The sequence below is a fragment of the Chlorocebus sabaeus genome, chromosome 27, assembly GCF_047675955.1.
Source record: "Chlorocebus sabaeus isolate Y175 chromosome 27, mChlSab1.0.hap1, whole genome shotgun sequence".
Lineage (NCBI taxonomy): Eukaryota > Metazoa > Chordata > Mammalia > Primates > Cercopithecidae > Chlorocebus > Chlorocebus sabaeus.
The window spans coordinates 29,966,780-29,989,870 of record NC_132930.1 but is presented as its reverse complement, the minus strand read 5'-3'; the positions used below and the strand labels follow the sequence as shown (position 1 = coordinate 29,989,870).

The 23,091-nt window shown below is 37.9% G+C and overlaps 1 protein-coding gene across 5 annotated transcripts in view; it reads right to left on the bottom strand.

Moving 5' to 3' along the window:
- KCNIP4 (potassium voltage-gated channel interacting protein 4) overlaps nt 1–23,091 on the bottom strand; it is a 1,194,812-nt gene that overhangs the window by 224,306 nt on the left and 947,415 nt on the right. The gene's annotated exons all lie outside the window — the stretch shown is intronic.

Genomic DNA, 23,091 nt, shown 5'->3' with positions numbered 1-23,091 from the left:
TAACTCACTCAGCATAACAGATGCATGAAGTAAAAGACCAAGAACTGCTTTCTCAGTTTTCTTTCTTCAGATTCCACATTCTTCCTTCGACACCCCAGTGACCCTCTTGAGACTGGATGTTCTATCTAGTTCTTGCCACTGACACCACTGTTGATTTATAATCATATAAATATAGCTTATTGAATCGTTATGATTAGCAATGTATGCTTGAATCAGACACACTATACTCATCATCTGTGGTTTTAACAACTGTATAATGTATGATCCCATTTTATAGTTCTGGAAACTAAGGTTCAGAGAGGCTAAGGAAAGGGTCCAAGACATACAGCTTATAAGTAGTTGATCAGGAATTTAAGCCCGAGATCTCATATCTAGTATATGGCAGAGGGATATTATTTCATTCCAGATTTGCTTGGTTTCAAAGCCTATGTCCTGCCGCTAGTCTGTAGCCTCCTCACCAACCAACCATATGACCTGGAACGAGCTGTTTACGCTCATTCATTTCAGTGCCCATGACCTTCAGAATGCGGTCAAATAAGGAGAGGCATATGGAAGACATTTTGGATACTATTATAGTTATTTTAAGTACACTAATCACACCATATATTAAGAACATTAATAATTGTAATTTAATCACCAAACTGATAAAATATAGAATTATCTAAAAATAATGGTATAATTTGCATATGTTATAGGAGATAGCTTTGGCTCTTCTCATGGTATTCTCTGCTTTCTGGCCTCACATCCCTTCAGAGGTGCAGGCTTGACAGGGCAAAAGACAGAAGGCAGGCGTTTGGCCTGGAGCCCTCTTAAAAGATACTTGTGAAACGAGTCTTAACTCCATCTTCTGAGAAAATGATGCAAATCATCGAGCCAGGCAAAGATAACATTTGTATATTTTGTTAACCTTGATACGAATTGCTACTACCTGGGTCTCTTGTTTCCTTAGTAACCTTCCTCAACAAGCATTAATAGGAAAGTTTCTTATCAGCAGTGTTATAGAAAGGACTCCTGTGAAATCCACCAGACTGAGAAGATTCACTTTCATGGCTCAGAGGATGTGGTAGGCAAAGTTCCTAATGGCCAGTGAAGTTCCTCTTTGGGAGAACACAAATCCAAAATGAATTCTGCAAAATCTACCACTGTACTTATTCCTTCATGTAGAAAGTGGGGTGCTCAATGGCTAAATGCATGGAAAAGTCAGACTTCTACTAAAATCAAAGGGCAATAGAAACCCTGTGCATTCTCTCTAACGACGTCACGCTGTGGAGTGAGTTCGGAAAGTTACAGATTCCTCTGGAGGGTAACATAAGCACAGACCTTTTTTCCCTATTTCTTTATAATAAAAATTGATGAAGAGGAACATGTAGAGTGTGGTTTCCCTTTAGGCAGAGCTCAGTGGAAGTAGCATTATACATAGAAGAACTTTCAACTAAACTTAGAGAGAAATGGAGACTTTTAGGCCAATCATTTTCCTAAATGTCACTGATTTTGTGGGAGTAAGTAAAAGCATCTTTCTAGGCGTTTGTCACAGAACCACTTAAAGAGCTCTACTATTTGGGAGATACACAAACCTCTAAAATAATCTAAGCTAATTAGAAAGTATCTGTAGCTGACAAGAGGCTTTGTATCTCTGACATCAAACAGTGCCTGGAAGAGGTGCGTTGATTTTCACCAGCATGCATACCAGCAGTGGCAGATACCTTCTTTCCAGGAGAGTAAACTGAGGGACAGGCACAGCCTGTGAAAAAATTGACATTGCTGAGTACAGCGCTGGGGATTCATCCTTTACAGCTGTGGGATGTCAAGCAAAATTGAAATCCAACCATTGTGGAACATGTTGAAATCAGTGGGTGTACAGAAATCTCTAAATTATTACTGTGGCCCGATGGAAAAGGTTCCATTTATCGCCTGCTGGAGGAGGTTTAGTCAGCAACACTGAAGAGCGAAGGAAGATTGAAAATGAGGTATGTTTCTTTTTTTTTTTTTTTTTGAGACGGAGTCTCGCTCTGTCGCCCAGGCTGGAGTGAGTGGCCGGATCTCAGCTCACTGCAAGTTCCGCCTCCCGGGTTCACGCCATTCTCCAGCCTCAGCCTCCCGAGTAGCTGGGACTACAGGCGCTGCCACCTCGCCCGGCTAGTTTTTTGTATTTTTTAGTAGAGACGGGGTTTCACCGGGTTTAGCCAGGATGGTCTTGATCTCCTGACCTCGTGATCCGCCCGTCTCGGCCTCCCAAAGTGCTGGGATTACAGGCTTGAGCCACCGCGCCCGGCCTGAAAATGAGGTATGTTTCATGTGCACTGAAGCCACTATCCGAGAGTAGCGTAAGAGAGGATAGTCACAGGCCAAATGGGTGACATGCCTCTTGGCCCCGACTACAAGTAGCCAAAATAAATGACTGTACTTTGAAATAATTGCCTTTAGCAGCATGTGTTTACTGCATTCTGTTATTCTAATTGCTACCCTATAATGTACTTAGACAGCATTTAACTTGCTATGGTTTCAGACAGTGACACAGGTTTAAGGCTTGGCTCCAAAATGCTGACATTGTACACAGGTTTAAGGCTTGGCCCCAAAATGCTAAAATTGTATCTGCAAGAAAGGGTATGGATGAGAATTGTTGAAAGCTAGTATATGCTAATTCACAGAGGAGACAGATTATTAAAATTCTCCCTCCTTCTATCCTAGGTATTTTTCTTCTTTTTCTACTTGGAAAACTTTTAATCATCCCTAAAATCTTATGACACACACACACTCTCTCTCTGATGCTTTCCCCAGCTCCAGTAAACAGAGTTAGTTGCTATATCTTTCGTTTTAATTGCACCACTATCATCACATTTTATGAGGTTTCTGTTTGTGTATCTCTGTTCCCACCTTGAACCCTTCAGCACAAGACCTTATCTTTAATGGAGCTGGATGTGGTTGTTCATAATAAGCTCTGCAAGGAGACTACTTATGCTCAAACCTTGATTTCACAGCTGTGTAACCTTGGGTGCAATCCTTAATATAATCTGTAAGATGAGGAAAATGGGAATATCCACTTCTTTGAATTATTGTAAGGATTAAACAAGATAATAAAATACAAAGTGCTTTGAAAAGCACCAAGCACCATGCTCAGTTAAGTGTTTGCCATTATTTCATTTTTAATATCACCATTGTCTGGCTTACTATCAGACATAGAGTAGACAGACTGTGCAGAAAAAATAAGAAAAGTTCTGGGCCGGGTGCGATGACTCACACCTGTAATCCCAGCACTTTGGGAGGCCAAGGTGGGTGGATCATGAGGTCAGGAGATGGAGACCATCCTGGATAACACAGTTAAACCCTGTCTCTACCTAAAATACAAAAAATTAGAGCGGTGTGGCAGTGGGCACCTGTAGTCCCAGCTACTCGGGAGGCTGAGGCAGGAGAATGGCGTGAACCCAGGAGGTGGATTTTGCAGTGAGCCGAGATTATGCCATTGCACTCCAGCCTGGGCAACAGAGTGAGACTCTGTCTCACAAAAAAAAAAAAAAAAAAAAAAAAAAAAAAAAAAAAAAAGAAAAGAAAAAAGAAAAAGAAACAAAAGAAAAGTTCCATAACAAATAATGTGTCTAAAGTGGTTTTTTTTTTTTTTGCATATTTCTTTCCTAGTTCTTCAGATAGTTAGGATGAAATGAGGAGCACACATGATAAAAACATGTGTTCAGGGACTGAGTTGGAATGTCCCCTTATCCCAAATTGGAGTGTCTTCAATAAGCCTCCCCTTATTTTACTTCAGTATTTTATAAGTAGTTAAAAGTATTTGTAAGCATGCTTATGCCCTGCAGAGTTTTTAAAAAAGAATTCAAGCAAGAAGAGGTGGATATGGTTGGCCAGGTTTCTATCAAATGACTTTCTTCAGAAGCTCTTTGACAAAATTAGGCACAGCCTGGAAAGCAGCAAAAAATCTGTTGTTTCTCATTTGCTGAAAACGCCATTAGCTGCCTCTTCTTGCCTTCTGCTCGTGGACACTTGGCTCTTGTTGTTGATCTGCCCCCTGTGCCCAGTCTGCCAGAGGATGCACCAGGAAAGATTTCACCACATGCACAGGGAGTGGGAACTCACACAAGGAAGTTTGCAAGGAATGGAAATCTGTGCAAGGCAATTCCCTCATCCTGAGAAGGACCCCATTTAGCAGGGGCGACCATCCATTAAACTCTGACGAAAATATACTCATGCATTCAATAAATATGGAGCACCTACAAAGTGCTGGTATTGTTTTAGGTGCTAGGAATCCATTAGTGAACCAGAAATGAAAACAACAACTAAACGGATGTTAAACAAAATCAGTCTATTAGAAGGTAATGAGGTACTATCAAGATAAAAGAAAGGGAGTCAGATTGTCCTGTAAGAACGGGCAAGAGGTGTGCAGTTTTAAATGGAAAGATCAAGAAAGTCTCCAATAAGACATTGGAGACTGATGAGTAGGAGTTTTTGCAGTTTTAAAAATGCATTCTGCACTTTGGTGTAACTTACTTCACGAACAAGGGATGCTCTTAAATATTTGCTTATTTAATAACTTTCTGTCTACTGAGGGATATTTTTCTATTGCTTTTCCACTTCATAATTAAATATGAATTCCTTAGACAAAAACAAAAGGCCTAAGCAAAAGTGAAATAGAACGTAAGAGTTCAGTAAAAAATAAGTTTATTTTTTCTATCTTTTCAAAAATAATATGCAAGGCAAATCACAAAATATGAAAGAACAAAAATTATTTTTATTTTTGGATTACTTAACAAACAAAAGGAATGTTAAAAAAAAAAAATCTCTGGTAGGTAGCTCAAATAAAGAAAACATCCTGAATTAGAAAGCTATCTAACTTTATCCAGCCACCATCCTAATGTTCTATCACAGATCATGGCTCTGTGCAAAAAGGCCTGATTTCTGAGAGTTTAAAAGAATCTTATGGTTTTGAGAAATGAATACACTGATTTCTTGTGAAGAATGAAAAAGCCCCAAAACTCAGCAGAGGCAGCAATTCAAACTACCACAGGAAATGAAAAAGAGTGTGCATTTCAAACATACTCAGAGTTTAGAAAAAAGAGAAAAGGAAATTGATATAGATAACTCGGTTTCCATTAGTGTTTCATAAACTTAAATTGCCTTGTGATCAACTGGGTGCTTGTATAAACCACAAGGTGCTGGTGTGGTTCCAAGATGAGAAGGTAAAAGTAGAACCAGAAAAATTAACATAGGAATCAATTACCCTGAAAATTCTGATCTCAGGGGTCCCTGGACAGAAAACAGTGGTCCTTGGAATGCCATGAAAAGAAATAGACAAAATATCCATATCCACTTCTATATAAAGAGATATCAATGCACCGTACATACAACTTGGGAATATCTGCACGTACTTTGATTAGAAGTGACTTTATAATGAACAATGCTCATGTGCATTAACTCATAATACTAACACTTCTTATGGGAGATTATCAAGAGGTCAGTGATAGCCAAAGGCACTTTTCTCCCACTCCTTCAGTTTCCATGACTACGTATCTTTCCTAAACCACCCTGGCATCACTTAACTCACTTTCTTCCTCCTTGGGGAAGAATGACTTTTCTGATGGGTAAATTTAGGAAGGATAAATTTCCTGCTGTGCTCAATTTCTTTCCTGCTTTGCGCAATTTCTCATCTTTGTCTTTCTGGAAGCAAATTGCCAAAGAAGCAGAATTTTCCCCTGCTTCCAAGCCTGAGTGTCCCTGGGCAGGACCACTGTCCCCTACACTGTAAACTGGGTATCCATCCCGGTCGGTATCACTCCTGACACCTAATTGCACACACCGAATTGTGTGACTGACACCTAATTGCACACACTGAATTGGAGTGTCGCATCATTCCTGACTGAGAGGCTGAGTCTGCCTAATTGTGGACCTAGCTTGCAGGCCCTTGTGCTTCTTGCACTAAGCAAAGCCTCCCACCTGGCTTCCATCATTAACAGAGACCACATTTTCTCCTCGTCACCCATGTTTCTGCTTTAGTCCTTATTTGTACAGAACCGAGTAGGGGTAAAGGTGATGTTATTTACTGGCTCTCTATAAGGGACCCTGATAGTCAGAACAAGAGATGTTGTCAGATATACATACAGACATCACAGTACTAACATTGGGCATGGATGGAAGCATTAAAACCAACAAGCCAGGTTTGTCTATCCCATTTACTTCAAAAACATACCTTAAATTTTTACTTATTTTATCATTTTGTTCATTTGAAAATAAATTTTAAAAACATGAAAATGCACACCATCAAATGACATGTTGCAGCGTTGAAAAATATATGAAGAAAAATGTATAGATGGGCGATAACAGGATTTATAACTCAGTGACAATCTCAGTTTTAGGACGTTTAAATTGTGAAATCTCTAAAAGCCTTAAAGTGTTGTTCAACTCATCTTTTATCCATTTGAATTGGGTTTATCATAAAGTATAAACATCTAGTTAGAATAGGCGAGTCATTCAGCTTCTCTAACCTTCACTTTGTCTGTAAAATGGTGATAAAAAAATTCTTTCTCTTCTCTTAAGTTGTACAAAAATGAAATGGGAGCACATATAGTGATTTCCAAATAGGCCAGACATGGTGGCTCACATCTGTAATCCCAGCACTTTGGGAGGCAAGGTGGGCAGATCACTTGAGGTCAGGGGTTCGAGACCAGCCTGGCCAACATGGTGAAATCCCGTCTCTACTAAAAATACAAAAAAAAAAAATTAGCTGGGCATGGTGGCACACACCTGTAGTCCCAGCTGCTGGGGAGCGTGAGGCATGAGAATTTCTTGAACCCAGGAGCCAGAGGTTGCAGTGAGCCGAGATTGCACCACTGTACTCCAGCCTAGGCAACAAAGTGAGACTCCGTCTCAAAAAACAAAAAACAACAAAAAAAGAAAGTATAAATAATAAAATAACACACTATTATGAATGATCATCCCTTTTGTGAACTATTATTATTCCTGTTATAGGAACAGTTTTTTTTTTTTTTACTCAGGGAGTCATGTAACTCTGCTATACGTATTTCTTCAAGTAAAATAACAATGATTTATTAACAAACTCCTGCATGCTCTTAGGAAAGGTGCTACATGTACTATGGATTAAAAGAAAGTAGTGCATGTTTCCCACATTCAAGAAGCTTTTATTTAAGAGAAGAGATGCAATAAACACTGTGGAAACTAAGTAAAAAGACATTAGAGTGGATTTTGTGCCGTAAACATCATAAGAAAAGAAGAGGTTAAAAAAAAAAAAATAAGAGGGCACTAGACGTGATTTTAAGGATAACTGAGCTCAGATGGATGTAGGAGAGCAGGCCAGTGATTTCAGGGGAGGCAAATAAGTGGGAAAGATTAGACAAGAACGAGCATGGTGAGAGCGCTGGAGCAGACGGGCAAATTGATTCTCTACTCTCCGTTTAACAGCTCATCGAGCTTTGTTCTATTGCTTCAAGGTAAAAAAGAAAAACAAAAAGATGGGTGCCAACTTCTGCACATGGTATTTGGTTAGATGTGGCAAAAGTGTAGTTTTTAAAATCTATGTAAAAAATTCTATGAATTTCCAACTTATACTCTAAGTATAAAAATAGTTGAATATCGATGATCATACACTACGAAAGAATTGCCATTTATGGGCTTTATCAATGTTCTAGAACCTGTAAGTATTTTACATACTTATACATGTGAGGTCCTCAGGCTTCAAGACAACCCTATGAAAATCAGTTGCTATTTTACATCCCCTGCTTCAGTTTCAGGAAAATGGAATCACTCGTGAGAGAACACAGATTGTGTAAATGGTGGAACAAGAATTCAAACCCACATCTGACTTACATGCTTGTCCACAATACAGTCAACCCCTGACCATAGTATCCATTGATGGGGGTGGAAATTAGATTTTGACATGAAGGTAAAAACATAGTTAAAGTAGGTGGTTCAAATATTTAATCATTCTGGGAGCATCATTCTTTATGGTTGCGATCCGTATTCTCTTTAGAGAAGAAAGATATTACTGTGGCAACATTCACAGAAGGTACACTTCAGCCTGAAGCTCAGCAAGTCATCTTTTTTGGGGGGGGAGGTGGTAATTAACTGAGTACCCTGGCCTTCATCCACTTTTCTGATGATTTCCCTAGCTACTCAGGGTTAAGCTTCTGTCACAAAAATTATCCTGAGCCATTTGTTTAGCCTGTTTGATGTTCACTACATTTATTTTCCTTAGACAGCAGTATTGTGAATGCTGACTATATTTAACGTGCTTAGCTGCACCAGGGAAATAATCATCTTTGGCTTACTTAAAATATCCAATTTTCTTAGCCTTTGAAGAAAATCTAGAGCTAATATGGAGTAATTGGTGATGAGATAGGACAGATCCAAGTGCAATTTCAAGGCTCTTAATTTTCACCTACAGAGGAAGATTTCTTTATTGTGTTAGAAAATGTTTTGGAGAGTTTTTTTTTTTTTTTTTAATTAAGAGGCACATTAAACGAATATTGGCTAGTAGTGTATGGGTTCAGGAAGAGGGGTAAATCTCTGAGCTGCTTCCTTTCTTTCAAGACAAACTTTAAATAATTCTATTTAACCAAAGAGAAGATGGAGAGAAAGCAATATAAGAATATAATTAAGTTTAACTTTTAACCTTCTGCTTGGTATTTGCCTGTATTCTTTCACACCATAGTTAAGTGTGAAGGTAGTCCTCATTCATATTTAGAAGCGGCCTCAAAAAGAAGCAAAGGAAGGAAAGAATAAATCGAAATATTCACTGCCTATCCTATATTCCTGCCAATATCTAGGAGTGGCCTCAAAACAATACCCTTGCTATCTCAGAGTCCATGCTACTTTTGATACACTAGCAGTATTTCTTTGGTTTTCACGTAACACATGAGCCATGTCCATGACTGAAGACCATGGCACCATAAGGAAATCTCACCACTGACACCATTTATAATGAAACAAATGTGTTCTCTAAGAAGAGGCATCTCATGGTATAACTCATGGTACAAGGTCTCAAGCCAGCCCTTCCCACTTAAAACATTTCCTTCCACTTCCAATCATAGCAATTTTACAAAGAAACTGATCAACTTTCCTTAAATAATTATTCCAGGACTTAAGTTGTGCCCTAGAGAATAGACATATTCAGGTCTCTCTGGAGTGTGGAGAGTGAGAAGATTTGTTTTCATGGAAAAATTTCTCCACTCAGTTTAATCAGCCGTTGGCAAGAATAGTTCCTATTATTGTAAAATGTGTGTATTTGAAATATATTAGCTAGGCAGGTCGACTCTGAACTTCACAAAGATTTTGCAACTACAGAATTTCTTTGCTGATTTTGTATTTTTCCTTAAATATAGCTTTAAATGCTGAGCTACATGTTAGTTTTATTGTTGATGCATTACAGAAGAGAGACACAATAATACTGAGGCTAACTTATTATTTTGAGCATTAAACTTTTAGACTAAAATCTCATCTGTGCACATTCTTAATGAGGTACATTTTCAAAGAGAGCTTTAGCTATATAACCTCTGTTGTCATGAATAAATTCATTTGGCTAATTTCCTCTGTGTCTCCTTGAAACTTCGCAGTAACAGGAAAAAGTTAACACTGACTTTTCACTAAAGTAATGTTTAGAAGTTTCTGCTAATTCCAACCTCAATGCACCAGAGATATGCAGGGATTGCTGAATATTGTGAAGACAGATGTAGGAGTTGGATATTTGTTCAGGTGCCTCAGTCTTCTAATTATTTTTTCATTATGCATTTTCCCCTGTAATTTGTTTAAATTTGGAATCACATCACCAATTACTTCATTGCTGTCTGGTTTTCAATATTCTCTTGTTTATTTGTTAGAGAATTTCTGTGACAGGCCATTAATAACTATGCATCTGCTGACATATAAAGTCACATATCCTTAATTCTGTTCAATTAGATGTCTGGGGAAAGTACTTGATTCTAAATGTACTATCCTGATCTTACTAATCCAGGTACCTTAGAGTATGTCTTCACTTATCATATTTAGAAAATAAAAAAGAACACTTAGTACTAAAAGGAAGATTAACATAGAAAAACTTGAGCTCTAACTTCAGAAGATTGTGGTTGATTCTAGTTCTACCGATTGCTAGTTCACAATGTAGTCAAGTTACTTAGCAAATTTGAAGAAATTTCTTTATCTATAAAAATGGAAAATACCTATGGATTATCTCATATGTAACAGAACTATGCTTACTCAAAATCAGCAGAAAGAAAATAATGTTTTTGGCAATATCCTATTCACAATGTTTGGGATTCTTCCTACCAATAGTTATGTATGAAGAAGACACACTAAAGTAACCATTAGAAAATCTAGGCTACAATACTAGGCACTTTTAATGAGTGCTTACCATTGAAATGAATACTAGGTATGTGGTTTGTATCAAAATTATTCTGTGTCTCAGAAGCACTCTGTGAAGTTGGTATTATGACGATTTTCATCTTATGGGCAGGGGAACTGAGGATCAGAGAGGTTTGGTGATTTGCATAGGACCACAGTCAGCAGCATTTCTGGAAAAATTTGACCTATCTTCAAAGCTCAGTGTATCCTAACCCTAGTACCATTCTGCCTCTACAACTAAGTTCTACTATTAAGTCACAAAGGGACCCTGGGCAACTCATTACTTTATCATGACTTATATCTTGGAGAAGATTGAATGAGCTTTCATGTCTTCTTGCTCAAAATATCTATGACTATTGGTCTTCAACTTTGTCACATGAACAAGATACCCCACACATTTACTTGAGATGAACATGGGCATGCCTCTTATGAAAGATATTACTCTCTTGACATAAACAAATGGAAGAACATTCCATGCTCATGGATTGGAAGCATCAATATCATGAAAATTGCCATACTGCCCAAGGTAATTTATAGATTCAATGCCATCCCCATCAAGCTACCAATAACTTTCTTTACAGAATTGGAAAAACACTACTTTAAAGTTCATATGGAACCAAAAAAGAGCCCGCATTGCCAAGACAATCCTAAGCCAAAAGAACAATCCTAAACCAAAAGCTGGAGGCATCACACTACCTGACTTCAAACTATACTACAAGGCTACAGTAACCAAAACAGCATAGTACTGGTACCAAAACAGATATATAAACCAATGGAACAGAACAGAGGCCTCAGAAATAACACCACACATCTACAACTATCTGATCTTTGACAAACCTGACAAAAACAAGCAATGGGCAAAGGATTCCCTATTTAATAAGTGGTGCTGGGAAAACTGGCTAGCTAGATGTAGAAAGCTGAAACTGGATCCCTTCCTTACACCTTATACAAAAATTAACTAAAGATGGATTAAAGACTTAAATGTAAGACCTAAAACCATAAAAAACCTACAAGAAAACCTAGGCAATACTATTCAGGTCATAGGCATGGGCAAAGACTTCATGACTAAAACACCAAAAGCAATGGCAACAAAAGCCAGAATAGACAAATGGGATCTAATTAAACAAAAGAGCTTCTGCACAGCAAAAGAAACTATCATCAGAGTGAACAGGCAACCTACAGAATGGGAGAAAACTTTTGTAATCTACCATCTGACAAAGGGCTAATATCCAGAATCTAGAAAGAACCTAAACAAATTTAAGAAAAAAACAACCCTGTCAAAAAGTGGGCAAAGGATATGAACAGACACTTCTCAAAAGAAGACATTTATGCAGCCAACAGACACATGAAAAAAATGCTCATCATCACTGGTCATCGGAGAAATGCAAATCAAAAGCACAATGAGATACCATTTCACACCAGTTAGAATGGCAATAATTAAAAAGCTGGGAAACAACAGATGCTGGAGAGGATGTGGAGAAATAGGAATGCTTTTACACTGTTGGTGGGAGTGTAAATTAGCTCAACCATTGTGGAAGACAATGTGGCGATTCCTCAAGGATCTAGAACTAGAAATACCATTTGACCCAACAATCCCATTACCGGGTATATACCCAAAGGATTATAAAACATGCTACTATAAAGACACATGCACACGCACACGTATGTATACTGCGGCACTATTCACAATAGTGAAGACTTGGAATCAACCCAAATCTCCATCAATGATAGACTGGATTAAGAAAATGTGGCACATATACACCATGGAATACTATCCAGCCATAAAAAAGGATGAGTTCATGTCCTTTGCAGGGACATAGATGAAGCCGGAAACCATCATTGTTAGCAAACCATCACAAGGACAGAAAACCAAACACTGCATGTTCTCACTCATAGGTGGGAGCTGAACAATGAGAACACACATGGACACAGGACAGGGAACATCATACACTAGGGCCTGTTGGAGGTGGGGTGCTGGCGGAGGGATAGTACTAGGATAAATACCTAATGTAAATGACGAATTGATGGGTGAAGCAAACCAACCTGGGACATATATACCTATGTAACAAACCTGCACATTGTGCACATGTACCCTAGAATTTAAAGTATAAAAATAAATAGAGATACTACTCTCTCTACTGCCTCCCTGCTATTTAAATTCATCTAAGTAAACCACATCTACTACTAAGTCCCAGGAAATATTTATTTGAATATGCATAGCAATAATTTTATGCATGCCAATTTTCCTCCTAAATACACAGACCCGGGAAATACTTCATCTGGTACAAAAGTATATTATTTTTTCTTTCCATGAATAATCTAACGCCTGCTTAGTACCAGGCTTGATGGTCAAAATGGATGTGATAATTGATAAAAGTGTTGGCCCTTTTCATAAAGGGATGGATCTGGATTGACAAAAGAGGAGAACAGGAAAAGTATTTTCAAGCTCTAATGAGAATTTCATACTTACAGAAAATTAAAATTCCTAATATTGGTTTAAAAGCCATTAGCAGTCCATCCCTAAGACAAAGGTTCTTGGAATCACTAACACCCATTAACATTGAGCTTGTCAGCATGTCATTAGGGCTCACCTTCCAAGTGTACCCTAATCAATAGCATATCCTGACACTGCAGTGAGCCCAAACCACTGGTTACTCCCCCACATTACAGTGGGACAGGTAAATTTGTGTGTCTCTTTTGAAATGCAAATTTGCCGTGTCTGTGTGTGTGTGTGTTTGTGTGTGTGTTTGTGTGTGTGTGTGTGAAAAGACTTGAAACAGTTCATTCTCTCGTTCCATTAATTCCACTCTATGACTCCATCTTAAGAACACAATTCTAAATATATAAGGAACTTCACACAGATAATTTATTACATAATTTTCCAAATAAAGAAATTTATTCTAAAATCAGGATTAGTAAACTATATTACACACATTTATAGACTATAATATAGGTATTAAAATATTTATGAAAAATCTGTAATCTAATGTAAAATACCTGTGTTCTAATATTGAATTTAAATCTGTATAAAATTTCATAGTAATACAATATTATTAAGTTTAAGCGATCAGATATACATGGAGAAAAATATTGAAAATAAACAAATGAAAATATTATCAGTGGTTATTGTTATTATTGTTAGAATGGTGGGACTGGGGGTATTTTCCTCATATTTCTTTCTTTTGTATTTATACGTTTTCCTCAATGATTGTTTATTACCTCTGTAGTAGAAAATCATATACTTCCCCAACACTCGGGTTTGGTTTCCAATAATTTTCAGTGCTTTGATGTTTTCAAATTTAGTTTTGTAATTTATGAAAGCATGTATATATAAAGGCTTACAAATTGTGTTTGGTTATACCTCAAATCTGTGGTTCTCAATGAGGGTTGGGAGAGTGATCTCACCTATTCTACACCCACTGGACATTTGGCAGTGCCTTGAAACACTTTCCCTTGTCATAACTCCCAGAAAAGTGCTATTGGCATTTAGTTGGTAGAGACCAGGGATGCTGTCAATCATCCTATAGTGCAGAAGACAGCACATAACTCAAAGAATTATCCAGACCCAAGTGTTCATAGTGCCAATGTTGAGAATCCCTGCCTAAAACAAAATGTTTAAAAATTATTAATATACTAATTCAAGCCTGTTGTGTAAATTCTGAGTAACCTATTATATTACCAGAGCCTCTGAATAAACTTGCCTGTCCATGATCCACCTAACAGTTCACTCACTCCCACAGGGCGTTAAGGATAGAAAGATAAGTGTTCTACCTACGTGATGCTTGAAATTTATCAAAAGAGAAAGACATAGAAATCAAGAGTTTAATGCACTTTGAAGTACTATGAAATAGGCACTTGATCTAACTAGGTGGTTCAAAGGAGGTTTTCTGGAAAAAACACCTCCTAAGCTGACCTTAAAGGATAAGAAGGAGTTAATCGGAATCATGTGAACACCTGAGAGATGTGTTCTAGAAGGAGGAGCGTTCATACTTCAAAAAAGGCATGAAGATGAAACAGTAGAGAGTGTTTGGAAAACGATGGGGAGTTTGCTAGCACTAGAGCATAAGATAGGCACAGAAGAAAGGGAGAAGGAGCTATAGAAGTTTCAGAGTCAGAGCCTCTTTTTTTCTGCCTAAGTCAACGTATACTTCCCAGTACGGGGATGAGGTTGAGATAAGACAAGTATATTGATTTAAAAAGCATGTTGGTTTAAAAGGACAAGTATATTGATTTAAAAGAACAATCTATTAAAGATGCAATTGAGGAACTCACTGATAAATACAGCCATACCTCAAAGATAGTGTGGGTTCTGTTCCAGACCACTACAATAAAAATAATCACAATCAAGCAAATCACACTTTCCTTTTATGGTTTTCCTGTGAATATAAAAGTTATGTTTACACAGTACTGTAGTCTATTAAGTGTGCAGTAGTATTATGTCTAAAAAACAATGTGCAACCTGTACTTTAAAAATACTTTACTGTTAAAAATTGCTAACAATCATTTGATTCTTCAGCAATATTGCGAAAAGATTAGCAAGTATAATATTTTTGCTGGTAGAACTGGCCTTAATGTTGTTGGCTGCTGACTGATCAAGGTGATAGTTGCTGAAGTTTGGAGTAATTGTGGCAATTTCTTAAAATAAGACAATGAAATTTGCCTCATTGATTGAACTCTTCCTTTCGCAAGAGATTTCTCTGTAGCATGTGATGCTGTTGATATTTTATCTACTGTAGAACTTCTTTCAAAATTAGACTCAATCCTCTCAAATCCTGCTGCTGCTTTCTCAATTAAGTTTATGTAGTATTCTAAATTCTTAGTTATCAATTCAATGATGTTCATAGCATCTTCACCAGAAGTCGATTCCATCTCAAGAAACCATTTTCTTTGCTCATCTAGAAGATGGTACTCCTCATTTGTTCTAGTTTGATCATGAGATTGTAGTAGTTCAGTTAAATATTCAGGCTCCCCATTCGACTTCTAGTTCCCTTGCTATTTCTACCACATTTGCAGTTACTTCCTCTACTGAATTCTTGAACCCCCGAAAATCATTCATGAGAGTTGAAGTCAACTTTTTCCAAACTCCTGTGTTATTTTAACCTCCAATAATGAATTGTGAAAGTTCTTAATGGCATATAGAATGGCAAATCCTTTCCAGAAGGTTTTCAATTTACTTTGTCTAGATCTATCACAAGAATCACTCTTTATGGCAGCTATAGCTTTACAAAATGTATTTCTTAAATAATAAGATGTGAAAGTCAAAATTACTCCTTGATGTAAGGGCTGCAGAATGGATGTTGTGTTCAGAGGCATAACAACAACATTAATACATCTCCATCAGAGCTCCTGGATGACCAGGTGCATTGTCACTGAGCACTAATATTTTGAAAGGAATCTGTTTGTGAGCAGTAGGTCTCAAGAATGGGTTTAAAACTTTCAGGAAACCATGCTGTAAACAGATGTTTTGTCGTTCAGGCTTTGTTGTTCCACTTATAGAGCACAGGAAGAGTAGATTTAGCATAATTTTTCAATCAGCCAAAAAGTTGACTTTAACTCTCATGAATGATTTTGAGGGGTTCAATAATTCAGTAGAGGAAGTAACTGTAAATGTGGTGGAAATAGCAAGAGAACTAGACTTAGAAGTAGACCCTGAACATTTAACTGAACTACTACAATCTCATGATCAAACTAGAGCAAATGAGGAGTAACTTCTTCTAGATGGGCAAAGAAAGTGGTTTCTTGAGATGGAATAGAATCCTGGTGAAATCTAGGTTGGAATGGTAAATGAGGACTGGCTTCAACTTAAAGTCATCAGCTGCATTAGCTGCTAAGAGAGTCAGCACGTCCTTTGAGGCTTTAAAACCAGACATTGACTTCTCCTCTCTAGCTATGAAACTTTTAGATAGCATCTTCTCCCAATATAAGATTGTTTCATCTACATTGAAAAGCTGTTGTTTGGTGTAGTTACCTTAGCTAGACCTTCTAGGTAACTTGCTGTAGCTACTACATTAGTATTTGCTGCTTCACCTTGCATTCTTATGTTATGGAGATGACTTCTTACCTTAAACCTCATGAACCAACATCTGCTAGCTTCAGACTTTTCTTCTATAGCTTCCTTACCTCTCTCAGCCTTCACAGAGATGAAGAGAGTTAGGGCCTTGTTCTGGGTTAAGCTTTGAATTAAGGGAAGGCTATGGCTGGTTTGATCTTCTATTCAGATCCCTAAAACTTTCTCCATATTAGCAATAAGGCTGTTTTGCTTTCTTATCCTTCATGTGTTCAGTGAGGTAGCACTTTTTATTTCCTTTGAGAACGATTTCTTTGTATTCACAATTTGGCTAACTGGCACAAGAGGCTTAGCTTTCGGCCAATCTTGACTTTCAACATGCCTTCCTCACTAAAGCTTAATGCTTTCTAGCTTTTGATTTAAAGTGAGAGATATATGATATTCCCTTTACTTGAACACTTAGAGGCCATTGTAGGATTATTAATTGGCATAATTTCAATATTGCTGTATTTCAGGGAACAGGCTGGCCCTGTAGAGAGGGAGAGAGATTGGGGAATGGCCGGTCAGTGGAGCAGTCAGAACACACACAATATTTATAGATTAAGTTTGCAATCTTATATGGATGTGGTTCATGGTGCTCCTAATCTGATCTCGATTATTGCTGGTGTATGTGGTACAAAAATTTCTCTAGTAACACCAAAGATCACTAGTCAAAGATCGCCAAAACAGATACAATAATAATGAAAATGTTTGAAATACTGTAAAAATTTCCAAAATGTGACACAAAGACACAAAGTGAGCACATGCTGTTGGAAAAACAGCACCAAAAGGCTTGCTCAGCAGGGTTGCCAGAAGCCTTCACTTTGTAAAAAGCACATTGTCTGCAAAGCACAACAATGTGAAGTGCAAGAACACAAGGTATCTGTTTATGCCTGTATCATCGAGCCTGGGTAACACACTCCATACAGCTCTGGAGACCGTGGAAACACAGGGAAAAGTCACACTGTACTGAGGTAGGGTGTTCTCTCTTGTTCAGCTGGAGAGAAAATGAATGAACACAAATTAAGTGATTTCAGGGACAGGGCATCAGGGTTCATTATTAAGTGTTGTATTTGCTGTACTACATACATCAGGAGTAACTGAATTCAGATTAGGAAGAAAGGGTGGTATTAAAGAGAGGGTGGGTTTCACTTAAAGCTGAAATGGGGAAAGAGGAGTGGCATTTGTGTAGGAGAAGGAGTTCTGTGAATAATATGAGCCAGGAATTTGAAACTGAGATCAGCATGAGGTGTTCTTGGAAATGCTAAAGTAGGATTTATCAATTGCCAGTGGTTCTCAAGTCTGCTTTATGCTGAGTGCTAAAAGTGTTGCTCAGATGCAGCTCAAAGATCACCTCTTTGAGTCCTTTCTGATGCTCTCCACTTTCTAAATAGGATTGGTCAATCTTTCTTTTATGTCTCTCTAAAATCTACATAGATGTGAGGCCCAGGCAATTTGCTAAACTAATTTATTGGTATGTTCATTTATATATAAACCCAACATAGTAAAAATTACATCTTTATGTTCTCAATAACTAGTACAGTTCTTGGTACACAGATCACACTCGAAAACCTTTCTTTCCTGGATGACTGAATAAATGATTATGCTAATAATAGGTATGATGACTATGCAAAGCAAAGAAAGCAATGATGTTAACACTATAAATAATACCCAATATTTATTGAGCTCTGTGTGATAGGCACTGTGCTAAGGAGAGTTTTAACAAGTATCATTTAATTTAAATTTCACAATGATGCCGTGAGGTAGCTACGACTAGTATTCCATTTTACAAATGAGAGAACTGGGGTTCAGGTGGTTATATCTTCTCCAAGATCACAGCCAGTAAAAAGAAAAGCTGGAAATGAACTCTAGGTCTGTCTCACTTCAAAGACCATGATCTTATCCACTACTTATGGATCTTTTATTTTTAAGAGAGTGTAGACTTAAGGTGATTTTATTTTTTACTATTTGTTGATTGAATGTATGTGTCCTAGACTCAAAAGGCTCGGTGTGAATAGCAATGTAATTTTAAAAATTGAAATGGGTCTTTAACAAATCTATGAAATAAGAGTTGGCAAACTCAATGAAAAGAGTATATTATCAACTTTTCCAAGAGACAATAATACTGAAAATGAAAACCAGTAGGACAGGGCACACAAGCATTGATTCCTTGTATGACAATACCAGGCAGATGGCTTAATTTATATAACAACTATCTAAGTTGGTCCAGCAGTGTGAAGTCAGGGAAAAGGAAGTCGTTTTATTGAACAAACACATATGTGTTAATTTAAATCACTTGACAATTTGGCAGACAATTCCACCAATCCCCTAAAAAGAGACTAGACCTCCATCCCCTCAATAATACAGAAAGGACAGAAAAATCTAGTTAAATTTCCAAAAAACAATAAGTCATCAACCTGAGACCCCGTTCTCAATGATTCCCTTTATTGCCAACTCTAGAACAAGGGCTGGCAACATACAGTGGTAGGCCAAATCTAGTCTGTTGTCAATTTTAGTATCACCTGCCAGCTAAACATTGTTTCACATGTAAAATCATGGTTAAAAAGGCAGACATTGAATAAATATATTGTGACATATGAAAATCGTATGAGATTCAAAGAACATCTACAAGGTTTTATTAGAACATGGCCACACCTATCTGTATGCATATTATCTATGGCTGCTTTTGTGCTACAACAGAGTTGAGGAGTTGTGACAGACTGCATGGCCCACAAAATCTAAAATGTTTACTGCTGAAAAAGCTGGCTGGCCACTGCTTGAGAATCAAGCTCAGCAGGCGTCAGACCACTTGGCGCAGAACACACTGCAGATATCATGGGTTTGGCCTTTCTAATTTATTACCTAACTCAATGGTTCTCAAAGTTTGGCCCCTGGACCAGCAGCATGATCCTCAAGTAAGAACCCACTAGAAATGTGAATTCCAGACCCCAACCCCAGATTTACTGAATTGGAAACCCCATGGGTTGGGCCCAACAATCTGGGTCTAACAGGTCAGCTAGGTGATTCTGAAGCATTCTTCAGAGAACGGCTAGTCAAACTCAAGAAATTGGAATGTGGCAACTGTTGTTTCAACACAATCACAAGAAAGGCACTGATTGGCTCCTATTTGTGGATGAAGAATAGAGCTAGATATTCCAGTTATATTTTAGTATTCCCTACAATAATCTTCAAAGACTGGGATTATTAACCCCATTATAGGAAAAGGAAATCGAAGCTTGGGAGGATTAAGTAACTTATTTACAGTTAGTGAATTAGGAGTTAAACTCAAATCTGTCTGCTTTATAGCCTATACTCTTCCCTCTTGCCTTATTCTGCCTTCTCCCTTGTTATGTGAGAGACGATGAAAAGCACCTGTGGGCACCCGGAAGGAGCTGAGCTGGTTTATTAGTTAGGTCTTGTTGTTTTCTTGCTGATTATAAGCCATTTCATAGAATATGGACATCAGAAAACACCACTGTGGACCCACGGTTGATTAATATAACAACAAGAGCACTCTATACTCACGTTTGAACAGAAGCAAACACATGAACTTTTTCTTTTTTTTTGAGATGGAGTTTTGCTCTTGTTGCCCAGGCTGGAGTGCAGTGGCATGATCTTGGCTCACTGTATCCTCCGCCTCCTGGATTCAAGCGATTCTCCCACCTCAGACTCCAGAGTAGCTGGGATTAGAGGCATGTACCACCGCACCCTGCTAATTTTGTATTTTTAGTAGAGACAGGGTTTCTCCATGTTGGTCAGGCTGGTCTCGAACTCCTGATCTCAGGTGATCCGCACACCTCGGTTTCCCAAGGTGCTGGGATTACAGGCATGAGCCACCGCACCTGGCCTAGCATGAACTTTAAACCACAAAAATAATCAAATATATCCTATCCCAGCTAATACAAGTAACTGCTGCTGCTTTACCTATTAGAGCTTTCACCTCTGTCTAGTCTTCACTACTTGTAGATACAAGCTACCCAATCACAGCATGACTCTGGCTTCTTGACAGCTTCCTGTCCAGGCCAATGTCTTGCTCCCTTAAACCTTCTCCAAAGGCACCAAAATGAGCTCAAACCCTGTAATAAATCCTAACACTCTCTGAGACATTCCACCTTTCTCTGCAGCGTGTATTCTCTCTTTCTGCAATGAATAATAAAAGAAAATTATTCAACCACAGGTGTGTTTCCTGATGATTTTTGACTGGAAGACATTCCCCTTCCACTCCCCTGACTGCCCACTTAAAATTATAGCTCTCCTCTTCCAGATTGGATGAGGCACAAGTTACCAAAGCAAGTAAAACTAATTAGAACTGGAAAATAATAGTCCCCAAACAAATCAGTATCAAGCACATTGGCCAGGTCCAAGCAGAAACTTGGTATTTTAAATAATGAAATTTTTAGTGCCAATCTGATTACAAAAATGGTTTCAGGAAACTGCCTGTCTTTTAAAAATATAGTTCAAATTTCTGCTTTTAATTTCTAGTCTCTGCCTGTCAAAGTCTTGGATCTCTCAAGTCTTGAGATTTAAAATGTTACCATCTTTATGCAGCCTTCGCCAGAATCTTCTAGATGGCTCTTCTTTTTCAGTTTTCTAAAGGCCTTACTCCCTCTCACAATACTTTTTCATCTTGGATTAGTTACTCATGAGCTGTTTGGCCTCTAACCAATTTGGAAATTTCTTGAAGGCAGTAAAACACCTGACTATCCTCCCTTCCCTTCCACACAGTAATACATATTTGTTATATTTTAGCAATAAATCTAAACGTTTTTCCAGTTACAGAATTGAAAGTGTTGCTTTTCCAGCAAACCAGAGTTCCTATAAGCTGGGATTCTGCAGCTCATTGTTGGTTATCTTAATTGAAATTATCTCCCTGGCTCAGGAGTTCTAACAAACAGATGTGTTTGCTGTGCAGGTATCTTCACTTTGCGAGGGGATTTTGATGTGAAATGTTACTAACAGAAAAAATATATATAACAAAAATCTTAATGAATCGATAGTTTTAGGCTACTTTGGAAACCTGAAAGTGATACTGGAAGTTATTTATTATGTGGGATAAGCAGATGTGTACTGGCACTATTCCTGTATGGAGGCAAATGGCATTCAGGCCATAATTTTCTTCAGTAACTTCTATATACCAAGCACTGTGCTAAACAGCAAGGATAATTGTACAATTAAGGAGAAGGAGTAAAACTGTCAACTCCTCTCCTACATTTTATTGTTGTTCCAGGAATTTCACATGGTGTATCATGACCCTGTGCTTGTACATGGTGTTACCTCACCCAGTGTTTTACATATAGTACTTGCATAAGCACCATTCTTACATATCAATCTTATATGCTTCTCTTCATCCATAAAAACCAGGATTAGAGGTCACCTCCACTATGGAGTCATCTCTGATTGCTTTCATCTCCTCCACTTGGACTTAATTACCTTACATTCTTCTTGGATTTTTTTGTACTGGTCTATTTACCATGATGTATTATATTTGTTATTTTTCTTCCTATGCAACGGAGGGTTTCTTGAAGGCAGCAACTATCTTTAATAGATCTTTATATTCTAGAGCCTAGCCTAGTGCCTGACATACTGTAGACAATCAATAAATATTTATTAAATGCAAGCCATGTGATAACAAATGGCAAAGTACTGATAATTATTGAAGCTAGATAATGAATATATGACAATTCATTACACTATTTTCTATACTTGTTTTAGGTGTAAAATTTTTCAAAATAAAAAGTTTACGATAATTGAAGACCTTGTAAGACAGCAGATAAATCTATCTAAAGTTTTAAGTTCCTTCCACTATACCTATAGTTATGATCTCTGCATACTCTACATTTCTTTCTTTTCTCATAAAAAAGGATATTTAATAAAGCCAAACAAAGTGGTTCTGAAATAAAGTAGAAATATATTGTTTCCAAAGAGCTGCATGTCATTGGATATCATATTAAATAAGAACTTCTGGAAAAACTGGAAATGAACAGTTCTCCCCAAGTAGTTTACTGAGGAGGGAATTCTGTGGATTTTTGTCCTTCTAATCTCCCATCTGAATTGCTACAAAAGCATAACTAGTATCTCTGCTTCCACCTTCTTACCTTTGAACTCATCTTCACCTACTCCTAGGTTGACCGACCTAAAACATGGATCTGTACCACTTGCTCCCCGAGAGTTGAAGTCTTTGAGTCAACGGCTCTTCAATGGCTAGGCAATAATTGTGCACTTCTAGTGTTGAACCCCAAGTAACTTATCCAGCCAATATTTTATTTTAATGTTCTCAGACCCATGTGCTACGAGCCATACTCAATTCACTGCCCTAATCCATGCAAGCCACCCATTGTCTGCGCCTAGAGTCACAGCTCAATTTCTTTGCTCAGCCTGGAATCTTCTTCCTGGATTTTCCAATTTGGGAAATGCTTCTCTCACTCCAAGGTCCTGTACAACTAGTTTTTCTTCTCCATTAAACCTTCCCTGGAGTCCTTTCCAGAATGAACCTTTCTACCTGTGCGTCTACCGGCCATGGCTTGGGCCTATGCCCAGCATTATTTCCTGTTGTCTTGTTTAGTAAGTAGTCTCCTTTACTAGAATGGAAGTTTGTTGAGGGCACTTCAATGTTCATCTCACTTTCCCACCCTCTCAGTCAATACCCAACAGGGTACCCTGCACACGTTACAATTCAATATGACAAGATC